The sequence below is a fragment of the Dasypus novemcinctus genome, chromosome 5 (assembly GCF_030445035.2).
Source record: "Dasypus novemcinctus isolate mDasNov1 chromosome 5, mDasNov1.1.hap2, whole genome shotgun sequence".
Taxonomy (NCBI): Eukaryota; Metazoa; Chordata; class Mammalia; order Cingulata; family Dasypodidae; genus Dasypus; species Dasypus novemcinctus.
In genome coordinates, this window is record NC_080677.1 from 155,494,475 (window position 1) to 155,509,048 (window position 14,574).

General features: G+C 51.2%; 1 protein-coding gene across 2 annotated transcripts in view; it reads right to left on the bottom strand.

Moving 5' to 3' along the window:
* JCAD (junctional cadherin 5 associated) overlaps positions 1-14,574 on the bottom strand; it is a 44,453-nt gene that overhangs the window by 12,592 nt on the left and 17,287 nt on the right. The window lies entirely within an intron of this gene.

Sequence of the window (14,574 nt, forward strand, 5' to 3'; positions counted from 1 at the left end):
AATTCAGACCCATGAGGTCTTAGGGCCTGGGAATCTGTATTTTTAACAAGCACTGGGTGATTCTTACCTTTGGGCAAGTGGGAAACATGGACAGGGCTAAGGCTGACCCTGAGAGGAAGAGGGGGGCTCTTTCCAGGCAGGATGGTAGGAGCAAATGCCAACCTGGTACCAGGTGGTCGTCCACTCCCTGGCTGCACGTCGGAATCGCCGGGAGCCTTTAAAAGCATACGGCTGCCAGGCCCCGGCCCACACAGCTGGCTTTAACCTGTCTGGAGAGGGGCCTGGACACTGGCGTATTTCAAAGTCGCCCCAGAGGGCTCTAGCACACATCCACGGTATAGAGTCGCTGCTCTAAAGCCACCAAGGGAAGGGCATGACCCAGCCCGTGTTAAGCTGCTATACCTACGAGGGACCAGGCTGGGCCCAGGACAGGAAACCAGGAACCAGGGGGCCCCTGGGGGACTCAGCTGTTTTGATTAACGAAGGGCTAGGAAGAAAATGTCCAACCCTCGAAAACTGTTTGTTTTTTCAAATTATAAAAGGAATATACATTCCCTATGAAACGACCACCAAAAATCATGCATAATCTTATTTGGAGACAGCTCCTTAGGCGTGGGTCTAGTCTCCGGGTGTGAGGACGGGGATTGGTCAGTGGCCTAGGTGCAGCAGGGGCTTGGGACTGTGTGTGATCTCCCGATACAGCCCTGGCATGAGCAAGGTCCACGCTGGGTGCTTCGTTCCTGCTTCACCAGCAGCCCGAGGCGGGTGCCACATCATTCCCCAAGGAAGCGGAGGCACAGCAGTTACGTGACTGCTGGGCGCCCGCGCCTTGTCGGGCCCTGGGCTAAGCATGCCAAATGAAGTATATCATCAACACTTGGCAGCTCCTGTGTGGCAGTTTGACATTATTTATGAATTCCAAAAAGAGATGTTTGTAAACTGGTCTGTTCCTCTGGGCATGATACCATTTGATTTAAATCCAAAGGCTCTATGTTTACTTATCAAGATTAGGGCTTTGATTCTACCGCATCATTAGGGCGTGCAGGGTTGAGTCTCCACCCCCTCGGTGGGCTATATAAACTGATGCTCAGTCAAGAACACAGAAGCAGATACAGGAGAAATGAGAGCTCTCCGTAGACACAGAAGTGGCCTTTGATCCTGGAGCCCTGGGGAGAGATGAGACATTCACCTGACAGTCTACAGCTAACCTTGTGAAGAGACCAGAGCAGCTGAGCCCAGAAAGAAAAAAGGGGAAATAGATGAGTCCTCTGCCAGCCTACAGCTGAGGTTGGAAGAAGCTGGACCCACAGAGCCTTAACAGGGAAGAAGGAAGGAGGACGCCTCGCAGACATTGCCCGCCATCTTGCTTCAAAACATAGCAAAAGACTTTGGGAGAGGAAGTGATCTTGAGTTGGACTCTTTAGGACCTTGTAACTGTAAGTGTCTACCCCAAATAATACCCTTTATAAAAGCCAACAGAATTCTGGTACTTTGCATCAGCACCCCTTTGGCTGACTAATACACCCTGTTATTTCTGCCATTTTGCAGATAAAGAAACTGAGGCACACAGAAAAGTTAAACAACTTTTCCAAGCCACACTGCTTGTAGGTGGTAGGGAAAGGCTTCAAAACCAAGAAATATGGACCTAGAGCCCAGTTCACCACCGTGTTTCACACACTAATGAAAAGTTCCTCAAAATACGTGAATTTAATGGCTGAGCAGCATTCCACCACACGCACATGATCTACTTAACCAGATGCCCCTGTTGGACATTTATGCTGACTCTGTTCTAAAACACTTTGAAAAACACTATTGTTCACAAACATGTCCACGTGCCCCAGCTTATCTAGAATAATCAATCCCTAGAAGAGGAGTTGGTAGATCGTGGAGTGTTACGTATTTTATACATATTGCCACATGAGACCTTAGAGAAATCATTCCAGCTGATACTCGCACCTGCAGCGCTGAGGCAGCTCATCTTGCTGAACTTTTCTCAGCCCTGGTTGTTACAATTCACTTTTTCCCTCATTAGACAAGAGAAGTAAGTTCTTATCATTTAAATTTTTATTTATTTATTTATTACTGGTAAGGTTAATGTGTGTGTGCTTAAGCCTCATTAAGCCGCATTTTGTGGCTTCAAATGGTTTCTAAAACCCAGCCCACTTTGCAGCTCAAACAGCGTAGACTGAGGACTGGGACAGCAGGGAGGTGGCCCGGGGCTATGATTCCTGGACAAGCACAGCTTGCAAAGGCCTGAGGGTGGAGCGAGCCTGGGATTCAGCTGAGCCACCATTCCCCAGGAGCCTGAGGTAGCCGCACACAGGGAGAGCTGGTGTAGCAAGAGACGCAACGAAAAGAGACGGATTGGCGGTGCTGCTGATAAGGATGGAAGCGGTCACAGAAGAACACACAGCGAATGGACACAGGGAGCAGACAATGGGGGGTGGGGTGGGGAGAAATAAATAAAAAATAAACTAAAAAAAAAAAAGCATTGCTGCTTGGAATTATTCCTTTCCCCTAAAAGGTGAGGGCAGCTCCTCCAATGCTGCCACCATGCCCACACCCAATAACTTATGAAGCAGCCACTTGAAGCAAATCATCACCTTGAGGTGAAAAAGTAGAAAATACTCAAAATCTGTCTGAGGTGAAGCACCAGGCGCCCGTGCGCTTCTCACGCGTCCGCGGCGCGAGGTGCCTTAGCACCTGCAGGTCTGGAGCGCGCCACCTCTCTGCTGCTGTCAGCAGAGTCACGTTTTCAAGGCTGGAGGCTTTGAGAGCTCCGCAGAGCATGGCAGGGCCACTGGCCCCTGGGGAGGCCATCGCTGCTGGCCCTGTGAGGACGCCAGCCTCACCCAGGTAGCCAGCGAATCGGCCCAGAAGCCGCCCCCCATACCCCAGAAACGCCTCCGTGACTCCACAGCCCACCAGCAGCCCGAGGAACAGGGCAGGAGACAAACCAGTTACAAGTTCTCGCACCTGCTGGACTACAGGGTCTCAGACTCTGGGCAAGGCGCAGGCGCAGGCTTAAAAACTGTAGCTTAATACAACGCTGCCACTGCCAGGGACCCCGCTGAAGAGGGAGCAGGAGATGTCGTTGGGAAGTGCCTTTGCCCCTGCTCCAAAGCCAGGGGTGAGTGGGCTTTCTGGGCTGCGGGGTTTTTTAAAATCTTCCTTACTCCTCACTGTCCTATAAACGTTTTCCTGGAGTCCCCGACTTTGGAAAAAACAGGGCAATGTGGTTTATCCTCATTTTCTCTATGGATATTTTGGTTTCACAGTAAGCATGTGGTGTGCTTAGGAAAGGTGGCTGAAATCCCAAAGTGCCATGAGCATAATCAGAAGGAAAATAAAAAATGACATAAATAGGACAAGAACATAAACAGGCTGTAAAAGGTTCCCTTCCTCCAGAAGTGATGTGGTCAGTTTTCTCTAGAGGGAATCTATTTACCCACCCCAAAATGATACATTATTACTTCAAATTTGTCAGTACTGCCATATAGGAAACTCATCCAAATGGCAAATATTCTGGATTAAATTGCTTTTTTTTTATTTGCACAGTATACTGATTTAAGGAAAACAGGTCATTTGGGAAAATTTAGATATCTATTAAAAAGCACAGTCCACATTACATAGAGAAGTAGGCAGCATTCGTTTAACAAGCATCCACTTTGTAGCATACGCCAGGCTCTGCCGGGCACAGGAAGGCCCACTTGGGGACAGTTACGGAAAACGCTCCTTCAGACAAGTTATTGGTTTCTATATGACATTCACTGCCAGCTACAAAGCACGCCACCCTAGACAGCTTCAAAACCAAGAACATGCTTTCTAACACCTTTAAAGAAATAAAGTGAGATCAAATTTTTCCTTTTAATAAAGAAGACTATTCATATTTAAGGAAAAACAATGGGACTTTTTACAAAAACATGCTGAGCACATTAAAACACGGTGGGAAAAAGATAAGGTAAGCCATGTGGAATGTGATAGCCCAAATAAATTGTGCTGGCGAGTTCAATGAAACAAGCAGAGGCTTTATGCAGAATTCCTGGGAGGACAAGGCAGAAGTTACACTTCCTAACAGCTCCCTGACCTAATCAGAGAAAAGGGAGGTGATGTCAACAAAATAGTTGATAAAAAAATTCTGTTTGGAAAATATTTGAAATATGAACACGTGGAAAGCCACCTGCCCAAAAGAAAATTAGCAAATCTATTCACTGAATGCATAAAGATAATTGTGAAAGAAATTGGGAGAAACTTCTGTTAGCTCACAGTGACTCATTTTTAGCCACAGCAGTAAATACTATCCTTTAAAAAAAACCAAAAAACAAAAAGGCAGCATGCTAGAATGGGGCAGTATGTGAGATAACCATTCATCACGGATTCACAGGCTTTACGATTACCAGGGTCCTCCTAGCTGCATAATCTGCTATAAACTGGGCATGCTAAATCTGGCATCGCGGCTTCCACTGCGGGGCGCAGCCCGGAGCGGGGTTTCATGAGAAAACGGAGTGGTCTTGTTGCCTGCCTACCTGGCTGGGGGTTCATTAGAGTGACTCCTTCCCTCCCCCGTGGGCAAAATCCTGAGTCCGGTCTTCCCAGGGGCGTCCCCAAATAGCCTGGCCAGTTATACACCACTCTGGAGGTGAGGCTGGGGGTGGGGACGCCCCGTTACAGGGGTCGCCAGGCATGTGATTTCTTCCAGACCTGCAGCTCTGCCTGTCTAGCAGATGCGTGGCCCTTCAAGCCTGGGGTCACATCCTGGACCAGTGGATGGCTGCCGTCCTCTGCCACAGTGGACTCCCACCAGAAGTGGCCCCGCTTGCAGACGGGCCGGTCATTCTCACCGGATGGACCATGTGCACTGGAAGGTCACGGGCATGGCTTAAAGCACAGCTGCTCCTCTACGAGAAACCTTCCCCGTCTAGACTGGCCGCAGGTGCTTCGGCATCTCTTTAGGGTGCCTTAGATTCTGCAGGCGGGGGCTGGTCCTTGGGAAGGGGCTGCCACCTCTCCTAATGGAAAGTGCTCCTAAAGCTCCTCGGGCCTCGGAGTCTGCAGCGTGGTTTTTCAGCATGCCTTGGTCCACCCATTACCCTGTTCTATGCAAATAACCCTCTGGCACAGGGGTACAAATAGGGAAGGGAAAATATGAGGTTGAGAGAAGATTAAGACCAAAGTGAAGGAGCAGGCAGAAATTAAAGACCAGTCAGAAAAGATAAAGCTGTTCTGAAAACATAATGGGTGAGTATCACTACTTAGTGAAGGTCAATTCAAAAAAGAATACCTGCTGCCTTGGCAGAGGGATAGCTAGACAATGCCCAGATGCGTGGTCAGGCAGCTAAAGTACTGCTATGGGCCTGTACTCTTACGGTATCTCAAAAAATGAGTGCTAATGATAAACAGCATAGAAACTCAGTTTCTCTCTTCTCATACTGCCATTGAAATAAAGTACCTGGCAGACTATTCCAGGAGATTCATCTTTGTTATTTTTAAAAACACAAACTTAACAAAGGGTCTGGAAGAGGAAGCAAGATTATTAGACCTTGTAAATGATGCTAAATTTAGACATATGAAGCAGGAGAATAGGAAAACCATCCCAATGCACCAAAGTTATCAGCACACATGATGATAATCAAGTAGGACTCATCATTGGAAAAGCACCTTATGTACCCGAAGGAAAGCACCAGAAGTCACAGTTACTCAGCAACAGAGGCTTCTGGGCTCCTCACCCAGCTCAGGGTTCTATACGATTAGCTCTGAACGGACAGTGACCTTGGAAGCCATTCCACTGCTAAACCAAGTTGCACTGCTTCAGGATCATAATATTTTTAAAACCTTGATGGCTAGAAATGGGCACAAATTGCCCTTCTCTGGTTGCCAGCAGTTGCCTGAATAATCCTTGGGCTGGGACTGTAATAGACTTTGCACAGCCTCGTAAAGACCTTTTATATACACGGGGTAAGGTCAGAGGCTTGCGAGAGCCCTGCTGGAGGGAGTGGAGCTTGGGCGCGTTGCTGGCTTTTTACAAATTAGTAAATGCACTGGTGGTGCTGATGTGAAAGAAAGGCTGGCACATCTTGCAAATTGTGGTGAAAACACTGGTAACAGGTCTTTTTAATGTATGAAATCAAACCAGGGACTTGGAAAGATCCCTCATTGAGGGCCACACTTCTGAGGTTAAGTCTCGTCCATTGACAAACCCACCTATAAAGAAAAAAAAAAAAGAAATGAGAAGTAGGAAGTGGCAAAAGAATAACAAGAAGGAAGAAGAGCGTAGTTCTGCAGGTAAGGAGGAGAAGCGAAACACTATGGAGGGAAGTGGACTTGGCCCAGTGGTTAGGGCGTCCGCCTACCACATGGGAGGTCCGTGGTTCAAACCCCGGGCCTCCTTGACCCATGTGGCACTGGCCCATGCACAGTGCTGATGCGCACAAGGAGTGCCCTGCCATGCGCAAGGAGTGTGCCCCATAAGGAGAGCCGCCCAATGCGAAAGAAAGTGCAGCCTGCCCAGGAGTGGCGCCGCACACACGGAGAGCTGACACAACAAGATGACACAACAAAAAGAAACACAGGTTGCCGGTGCTGCTGATAAGAATAGAAGTGGTCACAGAAGAACACACAGTGAATGACACAGAGAACAGACAACTTGGGGGCGGGGGGGAATGTTTTTTTAAAAATCTTTAAATAAGAACCAAAATACTATGGAGAAGAGAAGGTGGGAGCTGGCAGAGGGTGCCCAGCCCGTGGGCATGAAGCACGTGCCCCGAGCCCTCTTCTGCAGAACATGCCGGAACCACCTGTACTGAGCCAGGTCATATTTGAACAACATCCTTCCGACAACGCACTGATGAGAGAACAAGGCTTGTTTCACAGATGACTCAGGTGGGCCACTTATTTAAATTCAATTCACTGTTTAAAATGGCAAGAACGCACGGATGCCTGACTTTAAAGGGGAGAGGACACGCTGGACCCTCCTTCTTCCAGCAGAGCCTTCCAGAAGGACCTGTGTGCACATCCTCTCCACACACAGACACCCAGCGACAGGCACCCAGCGGCAGGAAAAGCCGCCCAGGGGGACCACGGTGCCGGGGCTCAGCCTCAGAGCCCCCAGGACGCAGAGCCCCCAGGATGCCGATCCTCAGGGAGGGGCCTCTCCAGGGACCAGGGGACGCCCAGCGGGAGCAGGGGCAGCCCGTGCCCTCCCGCCGTCGCCTCCAGGCCCCTGACCACCCTCGGGCTCTTCCTAGCCTCAGGAAAGCAGGGCTCAGACCACACCTGCGGCCAGGCCTGGGGGAGCCCGGTGTCCCGCAACCAACCCCAAAGGGGCCTGCCCAGGACAGGAAGCAGCTGTTATGGAGTGGGGGGGCTTGCCCTGGGGCCAGGGGTTCTTGGCTGAAATGCCCCCAGTACCACAGCTTTCCTGTCGATGCCACCGCTTTCTCGTCGATACCACCGCTTTCTCGTCAATGCCACCGCTTTCTCGTCGATACCACCGCTTTCTGGTCAATAGCACAGCTTTCTTGTCGATACCACCGCTTTCTGTGGATAGCAGCGCTTTCTCGTGGGTACCACCGCTTTCTCGTGGGTACCACCGCTTCTGTGGATACCACCGCTTTCTCGTCGATACCACTGCTTTCTCGTCGATACCACCGCTTTCTCGTCGATAGCACAGCTTTCTCGTCAATACCATCGCTTCCTCATGATGCCACAGCTTTCTCATGGCTACCACAGCTTTTCCATGGATAGCACACCTTTCTCCTTTGATATCACAGCTTTCTCGGCAATACCACAGCTTTCTCGCCCTTCACCTGCTTTCTGCTCACACGCCTTCACCAACGTGCTGAGCCCCTCTGCCCCCGCGTCCTCCTGTGAAGAGGCATGGCACTCATTCCTTCCTCCGAGAGTTTTTTGGGTGAGATTAGATAATATATTCAGACTGTTTAACACAGCGTCTAAAACATAAGAAATGCTTGTGTTCAGCTATTATTACTCTTACTAACCTAATTAAAATAAATTGGGCCTTTAAACTCAGGGCAGGACGTAAATTTGAAACTCTTTTTCCTTCCATCATCTAGGGAAGGGGTGTGGGTGGCTAAGGACAGGGTTTATCGGAACCTGAGGATTAGTTTAGGTCTGTATGGGCTTTTTCTAAGTTGTAATCAACAGGACTTCAAAACAACAGGAAATAATGATATAGCTGACTATCATGGCGTGATGAAGGAAAAATCCACACCCATTTCCACAGCGATGATGCAGAACCAACTGCTGTTTAGTTCATTAAAACCAAGCAGGAAGAGCAAGGTCGAGCCGTTCTCTCTTGTCAAGTCAGTAGGCAGGCAGACTATTTCAGTCTTTTCACATGTCCTCTTTAATCGGGATATATCAAATTTCCACCAAAACGCAGCCAACCATCATGATTCACGGAGCCTGTATTTGTGAATTTGCCTACCTGCTAAAATTTACTTGTATCCCCAAAACCGACACTCATGGCGCCTTCATGGTCATTGGTAGACAGATGCACAGTGGCAAAAATTTAAGCCACCAGACACACATTATCCCAGCGGAGGTCGAACAAGGTAACACTCTGGCCTCTTGTTCCGGCTCTCAGAATGCAAACAAGTGCTCTTCCCACAGTTACTTAGTGTCACATTTTTTGGGGCTTTTTGTTGGTGATTTCACTTTTCAAAATGGCCCCCAAGCATAATCCAGAGTTCCTGCTCAGGAGGGCGGTGACGTGCCTTCTGGAGAAAACGCGTATGTTAGACTGGCCATGACCAGGCGTGAATTCTAGTGCTGCTGGCCGTGAGTTCAGCATTAATGAATCGACAGATACATGAAATACGGTGTCTTTAAACAGAAACACACTGAAAACAAGGTTACACGCACATCAGTGGATGAAAATGTGACCAGAGGTTTGGAGGAACCCAGCCATATGCTTCATCTTGGAACGATGGCTCAGTATTTGTTAATTTGGAGTAGGGGCGACTGTAGAGAGCATATCTGCTGTGAATAAAGAGAATCTCCTACAATTTCCCTGCTGTGGTCCACACACTGCCACCAGAGACATGGAGAAGGAGAGAGCCCCAGGTTCCCCTCCCTCCCTTGCATTCGCTGGCTCGTTTATTCGATGAGCAGGTACTGAGTGCTCTTCGTGCCAGCCACTGTTCTTTAGAAGCCAAGCTTAGAGTTGCTGGATGGAGAGGGGCCACCACCAGGGACAGCAAACCTGAGAGCCCAAAGGGACCGAGAAGAACCTCTGGTCCACGGCCCCGTGGCCAGGACACTAAGACCCAGCAAGCCAGGCCGTGGCCCCAAGGCCCCATAGCTGGCGCTTATCAGTATGGCCCCTGGACTCCTGGTCTAGACTCTCTGTGCCTATCAGCAACTCAGAGGGCTTGTCCTCTCTGAGGCAAAGTGCCTGGACCTGAAAGCCTACAGGTGTCCTCCTCGACACATGCTTCATGTCCTTCCATCCCTTGATACTTCCTAGGTCACTGGCTCATCCAATCCTTTACCCGAAGAAGACACTGCACGCTAGCAACACTCCTCTTGGCGATGGCAAGGCAAATGCAGCTCTCGGCAGTGCTGCTGCCGGCGTCTTCTCCTTAACTCTCCAGGCACCTCCTTATCGCTGTCCTCCGCAAGTCTCCTGGCCAAGGGGCGCCACCTGCTCCTGGTTGGGAGAGGAAACCGTGGCGGCAGAGCCAGTAGGAAACAGTACAGGAACGAGGACAATATCCAGGCGCTTCGAAGGTTCCGTGGCTCGTGAACAAAGAAGAAGGGATTACAGAGAGACCCCAGCGAAGAACAGGGGTCGAATCTTCTTGTGTGCTCGCTCATGCTTTTCTCTGTGAAGAGGTCAAAACAACAATGCCTAACAGGATATGAAATCAGCAGCTAAGAGACAAATTATGCTTGTGATTTGTAATTTTGTAAAGAGAAAGAGATACATAGAAACAGATGTTAAACTTGAAGCATTCCTTTTTTGGAAAGCCTTCTATGCAGCACGTGATTGGAGAGAAGCTAAAAGAGCCTCTGAAAATGATCTAGAATGGCGGTTTACTGATCAGACGTGAACCTCCCAAGTTGAGGCCTGATCGCCACATCAGAGACCCCCAGACCGCAGGGTCTCTAATTAGCCACGACCGCCACCGATGACAGGAGAGTGCTACAAGCTGCTGTCACGGTCAATGAGCGCAACTTTTCACCAGAATTCCTGGGGCTAAGCAGAGAAGAACCTATTATGGTGTGACTTTCAGATTCAAACCTCTCTGGGTTAAGTTATTTTACAACTTCCTATAATTATAAGATTTCAGAGGAAACACATGAAGGAAACCTGACTGCCTGATAACAGGCTTTTATGTATCTTAATGGTAGCTAAGGATTACTAAGGATTACTCGCTTGAAGCTGTGTGCGTTTTAAGCAGGCAGTTTTCTCCACGTCCTGCTAACACCTAGCTTTCCCCCTGCCCACTTCCTCTTTTTGCCCCTTAATCTCTCTCTCTGTGCTGGTAAGCAAGCCTTGAAGCAAGGCTTTTTGTGCCACAAAAGATGAATTTGGTTCAAACTGATGAACTAAAAGAATACTTCCCATTCCCATCTTGGAAGGCAGAGCTAAAGGTAAGGTTCAGAAGCACCCTTCTCATGTCACCAGAGAGAAGACAGGGATGCCACCTATAAAATACATCCAATACGTATTTGTTGATGGATGTATGGCAAAAATCAAGATATGAAAATCTAGCATGAAATCACTGTCCTGTACAACATGACACTTTCACAGACATTCCAGGTTTTCTAACTCTAAGGCCTATCAACGCTGCTGTGACGTCTGGCCCAGTCTGTGTTTTGTGTCTGGTTTTGTTTTTGTTTTCCGCACCACATGAATGACTTTCACGCAAAGCCTGCAGCCAACTGCATCGCCCCGCTCTGTTACGGAGACCATTTAGGAGAGTTTTAGCATCTAAACGAGTTCCCTGGTGAGACAAATGGCTTAGAAAAGGAAAATATGCCAGGTCTTCAGAGTTTCGGGGACCAGAGAAGAGAGTAAATTCTGGAGCACACGGTCAGCCCCCCTGGCCTGGACCCGCCCCACCCACAGCCCCTGATGGGGTGGGGCCCGGCATCGGACTCTGAGCATTCCCTCACCCTGTCCAAGCCCCTTCCCCTCACCAACTGAGGGATGGTGGTGCCACCTGACCATGGGCAGAGAATCCTCTGGATGTCCAGAACTATCCAATCCTTTTCTCAAAAACATAAACTGAGAGAAGGACAGCAGTCGGCAGGGCACTCTGGAGTCACACCACCGTGCAGAGTCAAGGACAGAGCAGAAGTACCAGGACCCGAGTACACTGGGACGCAGAAGCGACTCCATCCGGCAGAGGAGGGTGTGGACACACAGGGGCAGAGGGGGCGGCCGCTGTGCATGGTGACAGTGACCAACACACCACGAGCCCCCGGGGGGGCAGCCGAGACCTGGAGCTACATCGAGTGGCAAGGCAACCCTGGACCCCTCTTCTAGCGGCGCCAGCTCTTCTCACTTCCCACCTGCGGGGATCCATGAGGTTCTCTGCCACGGCTGCCTTACGACAACCTCTCCCTTCTTATTCAGGTGGGTTCCAGGTTCTTTCACCCGAGGAGTCTGCAAAGGAGGGGAACTTTACCACCAGGATGGGACCGCCTCCTGGGCATCTGGCCAAGCCCACGGTTACTTTCTTCCTCGGCAAGAGCTGGCATGTCGGGACCAAAGCTGGCGACACCGACGAGGGCTGGGAAGGGAAGCCAGTGATGGAGACCAGCCTTGCAGGGGCTTTCACGGCAAATCCTTCTCCACCTCCCAACCTGTGCGAGGCCCTCGTTCTGAAGCGCCGGGCACACACACAGCTGCCGCAGCACGTACGGACTGAACTGGGTCTGCTGAATTTTTTTTTTTTTAAAGATGAGTGTTTACTGAACGTAAAACTCTAGGTCAGGAATCAGCAGGGTCGGAGATGAGCTGGGAAGGTGGTCATCCCCAGGAGGGCAGAAGGTGCTGGAAGGAACACAGTGGGAGCCTGAGGAAGACGCTGAGGGGAGCGGGGCCCACCGGGGTAGGTTGGGATTTCCAGCAGGGGGTCATGGGTTTTCAGACAGGTCGGGGGGGGGGGGCACAGGAAGTGGCCCGGTGTGGGGGTGGGTGGTCGGGGGAGGGAGTGGGGCTGCCCAGCAGGGAGTAGCACACTCAGGGTACAGAGTCCAGACCCTGGGATTCAAATGTTCATCAAGTTCTCAGCTCTAAGGCCAATATAATACCTTACACTGATATCTACTTGTGGAACACAATTTCCTCTCTAACCATTAATTGAATTAACTGGGGGCAAATGGGCAGTGACTCCTGGGCCTGCTCTGTGAGCCTGAGAGGTGTGCAGCACGTACTGGCCCTTTTACTGTCCTCCCCCCATCTTGGGGACTCAGGGTTACTCCATCTAATAACGGTCAAAGCACAGCCTCTTCAATAAGTTAGGAAACAAGGATTCCCCATGTTAGAAATTAAGTCAAGGGGCCACACTTGTATTCCTTTCTTCTTTTTAAAGTTCTGCTGGATGTAACCTGTCCTTAAACAAGAAACTTCTGCTCTAATACGATGCTAATTATCAGAGGAAAAGAAACGTGCCCTGATCACTCTTACCAGAGAATGCAATGGTTGGGCCAAGCCCAGGCAACGGCCAGTGCCACTTTCCAGTGGTGGGCACTTAGCAGTGTGTCAGAGCGGCACCAGGCACCTTTCTCCCATTTGGAGATGGCAGGACAGTTTCCTTGTACAGCTCTCCCCACAGCAGGAAGGGGGCATGGCTGTGCTCCCAGACTGCCATGTGTGCCGAGGGAGGGACGGAAGAGGACAAGGAGTGGGAAACGTCCCTCCAGCCCAAGACCACCGTCACAGACCTGGCAAGCTGCGCACCTTTGCCCGCAGGAAGGGGCCCGCATAGCCGCTCCTGCCTGGCAGCTGGGGGCTAGCGGCCAGGGCTGGGCCCCTCCACAAGTCATGTGCACTCACGGGGCTTCAAGCTCTTTGTCTCTAAAATGACGAGGTGGCCATCGGGCTTAGCTAGCGGCCATCCTACCAGAAGAAACAAAACCATCTATGTTGAGGTCTGGTCACCTTGACTAAGCCACTAAAACCTACGTCTTTCCAGAAGTCAAGGGAATGCTGAGGACTGTCCCTGAAGTTTGGGGGCACACCCTTGGCAGACCTCGAGCCCCTGAAAACTGCAAGGAGAGGAGGCCCCACGACTCTTCCAGGCACCCTAATGGCTTGGATTGGTCAGGGCCCCCCACTCCCCGCCCCAGAGCCTGCGACCAGCCAAGCAGAGGGACCACGTGGGACAGGCCGTGTCGAGTGACCCAAGGCTCCTTACGTGAGTCACAGTACTGTTGGTTTTTCTTTTTCTTTCTTTCTAATAGTTTAAAATGTTAACTATTAGCACCTATTTCTTTCCTCCTAAACCACTTTTTATCTACTGGGGACAAGTCACTCCCCTCTGTGCCTACCTCTCTGTTTGCCTCCTGTTTTCTCAAGGCCAAGCTCTCTATCAACTACTAAAGAAAGAAAGCACCTTTTCATTTCAACCCAGGGAGTCTTGCAACTGGTGTCGGAGGCTTTGGACACTGGTGGATTTTTGCAAACATGTGCATTTTCTCTTTCTATCTTACTAGGCCCTCTTCGACACCAAAGCTCCTGTCTGTCTCCCTGTTCCTCAGCCAACCTCGGCACCCTGGGAAGCCGGCCGGACCTGCCGAGCCCTCTGTCACCTGTGCAGAGACATCCAGCGCAACAGAGCGCAGGCCCAAGCTTGTCCCTGCTGGTGGAGGGTGGGGCCTCCTGCAGAGCCCAGCGGGTCTATGCGGCAGGGGCCATCGGAGGGAGCCACGTGACGAGGGGCCAAAAGCGCCGAGCCAGCTGTGGGAGAGCACAGACTCCTACAGGGGGCTCGGCTGCCTACCGCTCCGGCACCCAACTCTGCACCGGCCCCTTGAGTCTTAGGGAGACCCACGTGGCCGGCACAGCACATGTGTGGGGAAGCCATGGCCACTGCCTTCACTGCGCTAGAAAGCGGCGGGGAGGGTTCTGCATCCACCAGCAGAGCAAAACCAAGCGCCGTGGGACACAGGAGGAATGGGAGACGAGGCCCGCCACGGTGCCCGGGGCTGGCTGGAGGGAAGGGATCCGCTCAGGCACAGCCACACGCAGCCCAGGTTGCGGCGTGCCCGAGGCCGTCCCACCGCTCCGCCAAGGCACCGGCCCTCTCCCCAAATCCAGGCGGCCGAGACAGCAGTGGGCACGGGCCCGGGCTCTGCAGGGCAGAGGTGAGCGAAAGCAGGGGCAAGTCCTCCTCCAGTGTGGTTGGTGCCTGCACCTGGCACCTCGGGGGCAACTCCTACCCCTCGCTGGAGACGCAGTCCTGACGCAGCAGCAGGTCCCTGCTTTCAGGGCGTCCTGCCCGCTCCGCGCTTGCCCAGCCAGGGAGGTGCCGGACGCACCGAGTCCATATGAGCAGGATGCCTCCCAGTTTTGCCCGAACGCTGCCACCCAGCGAGGAA